This window comes from Nematolebias whitei, chromosome 19, assembly GCF_014905685.2.
Source record: "Nematolebias whitei isolate Nwh7 chromosome 19, NemWhi1, whole genome shotgun sequence".
NCBI classification, from domain to species: domain Eukaryota; kingdom Metazoa; phylum Chordata; class Actinopteri; order Cyprinodontiformes; family Rivulidae; genus Nematolebias; species Nematolebias whitei.
In genome coordinates, this window is record NC_056516.1 from 18425509 (window position 1) to 18428981 (window position 3473).

At 36.6% G+C, this 3473-nt stretch overlaps 1 protein-coding gene across 1 annotated transcript in view; it reads left to right on the forward strand.

Moving 5' to 3' along the window:
* Nucleotides 1-3473, forward strand: part of wipf3 (WAS/WASL interacting protein family member 3) — a 21420-nt gene that overhangs the window by 12747 nt on the left and 5200 nt on the right. The gene's annotated exons all lie outside the window — the stretch shown is intronic.

Here is a 3473-nt window from a genome sequence, read left to right on the forward strand (position 1 = left end):
TCTATCTATCTATCTATCTATCTATCTATCTATCTATCTATCTATCTATCTATCTATCTATCTATCTATCTATCTATCTATCTATCTAGCTATGGTTTATATTGGTGGTAATAGCAGACATGTTGGCTTCATATAACCCCACCCAATATATATATATATATATATATATACAAGCACTTAGATGTTTAACAATGAGGACAACTCCACCCCCACCCTGCTACTTGTATTCCGGCATAGACTGGTTTAAAAATTAAATTAGTCTGTGATGGTGGGGTGAATAGGTAAAGTTTTAAAGTGGGTTTTGATGCTGTTAATTTTCTCAAAACTGTACTTTTTAGATGTTGAAATAAAAAAAAATGTTAATTAAGTGTGTCTTGAATGAGACATGCCCCATGTTTAAAAGTATAAAAATTGTATCAACACTATTAAAGAACAGGTCTTAAGTATATATGTTACACAAATATTTCTACTGCATTAAAGAGACTGAAGAAAATTATTTAATAAACATGAGGGTTATGTGGGGGTCCCTGAACCCCAAGAGTTTGAGAAGTCCTGGTATATGGGACACTTTGAATTCTTTAGAAGAAAACAAATCTGTAAGAAAAAAACAAGAATTATTTGTGAGCATTGCCCTTAGTCTTTATTAATAGCCACATATCAACAGCAAGAAGTCCTTTTGAGACGCGTTACTGTGAGCAACTATTCTGAACGCTCTGAGCACTCATGCAAGGCACTCCAAGAATCTATGGAGTGTCGTGGTATAATAACAGCCTCCTGGCTGCTTTTGTCGACAAACAAAACTGTCAGCAGGCGACATATCACCGACAGAGACACAGTCATTCTGCAGAACAGACTGCTCCTGACAAAGAAGCTCTGAATGTGTTTGATTGGTGCAAACTGGAGATCTGTGGGGTTATATGAAGCCAACATGTTCACTATTACCACCAACATAAACCACAAGGAAACGTTTAGTTTAATTTATATTATGCATGAAATATTGTATGCAAAAATAGTTAATTGATAATTATTAAATTAATCAAGCCTTGGGGAATATGTGGAAAAATGAACAGTTTTCTTTTAAAGGTGGTTTCTCACTGGGCTGGAACTGTTTAGTTGGCAACTGAAAATTGCACAAACAGGCAAATTGCACTTTTAAGGATTTCTTGTTTACGACCAAGTGACCAGCAAGACACGTGGCCACATTCTGCACAGCCACTTCTGGAAAATTGTGGCCTATTTTTACGTGCAACATTTGCAAAACTGAATTCTTGGCTGTAGTTGTTCATATTTCTTCTTTGCCCAAATCTGACCACATTGTACCTGCTTGGCTGCCACCCCAACATTTATTAATTATTCTGAAGTACACTTGAAATGCAAATTAGCATATCTGAACCAGTTTTATTATTATTTTTTATTTATTATTTATCACATGCTTTTAATTAAGATATTTAAGGATGTAGTCTCAAAGGTTTTCTATCATAGAAGAGCTCTCAAACATAACAGTATGTTATAAAACATTTTATTGCACTCTTAAAAAGAGTTTAGAGAAGTCTGCGAAAACGGACAACACTTTGCGACATCCTCAACAACTCTGCAAATATTTTGAGAGAACATTTGTTGCACAAATATTTTTTTGAACATGCATCAAAATCCAAACAAGACTGCAACTCTCCACAAACCACAGAGGGAAACTGACAACCCCCTTTGCTCAGTTGCCATAAAACTTTTATGCAAGTGTTTGAAAAAGGGAGCAGCCAAAAGAACCAGAGAGAACACACAGACTCCACAAAACAGGCTCCTGCTGAGATTTAAAGATGAGACCTTGCTATGACCTGAAAGAGCTTCAACACACTTACATGCAGCCCCTCAGGATGATTATTAGTTTAATTGTGCCCTTAAAGTTGAGCTTTTCTTTAATTAGATCAGTCAAATGAGCAACTGAACTTTGGCTTACACTTGCAAAAACTGCCCTCCTGTGTCACTTGTCAGTGCTTTTGCTTCAACAAACTAACTGATGAACTCATGTGCAAATGAGCCCTAATTGGCTAATTCAGTTCAGACATATAACAATGACATGAGCATTTTTCAGGATCAGTGAAGTTGGACAGACTATCACCACCAGGATCAATAATTTAAAAATATTATAATATAATGTACGTATTAAAGAGGCTGCTGAATGTAATAACAGTATGTTGAGTATTGAGATGTTCTTCTAATCCTTTCTCACACTATAGTTTTCTCATTATTTGTCTCATCAGTCTTGAAAACAACGATTAACGTGCTGCAAATAGACATCAATGTTGTTCCAAACTGGTGATTACTAAACCGAGGGAACAAACTTCCCTGACTTCTAGTTTTGTTTACACTTCTGACACCATCCCTCTCAAGGTCCCTTAGCCCAGGGGTTCTCAAACTTTTTGGGTTCAGGGACCCCTTACAGGGGAGAAAAAGTTTCAGGGACCCCCTCATAACCCTCATGTTTATTGAATAATTTTCTTCAATTTGTCTCTTTAATGAAATGGAAATATTTGTGTAACATAAATACTTGAGAACTGTTCTTTAATAGAGCTATTACATTTTTTTATACTTTTAAACATGGGGTATTTTTCATTTCAGACACACTTAATTAAAAAAAAAATCTAATTTCAACTTCCAAAAATGACAGTTTTGAGAAAACTAACAGTATCAAAACCACTTTAAAACTTTATCTGTTCACATAATGAACATAGTAAATGTGTTGCCATGTCTTCATATTATTACAAAAAACTCTACATAAAACTGAACAGAATCACAACAGCAGTAATCATACCAAGTAACAGGACTTCATTTGTAAATTGATAGATGCTAGAACGTAAATGGGATAATGGGGAGGGGGGGGGGGGGGGTCCTCCCTCAGAAAATTTTGAATAAAGAAGATGTGATTTCCTGCATTTTGGTGTACAGAAGTCTGTTGTTTATCGCAGGGGATCTGTACCATGAAGCCACGCGATAAGTGAAAAACTACGAAGGCGGAATAGTACAAGTAGTAATTAGTTTATTTTAGTATACATACAAAGACGTTTGAAACCCTTCCCACATTCTTGCAATATTCTAAACAATGTTTCTAAACTCTAAACGCTGTAAAAGAGCAGAGAATGATTTCAGCTCTCTGCCTCGGCTGCTCTCCCCGCCTGCAAGCGCTCTCAGCCACGCCTATTTCTCTGCTCTGCATGGCGATCAGCTGTTCAGCTGCAGGAGGAAGCTTATCCTGCAGTGTGGGCTGCACGGAGGTGCAGCAGGTGCTAAATAATTCAAAATAATTTATTTTAAATAAAAATTTGATGCCAATCATGCGGCTCATCCATCAATCAGCCAATTGTGTGCCATGCCCAATCTTTTTTGAAAAACCAGGATAGAGCGAGTCCGCAACTAACGAACTGCAAAGTAGCGAGGGACTACTGTATTTTAATGGGTTGTTAGACATCTATGCTTGT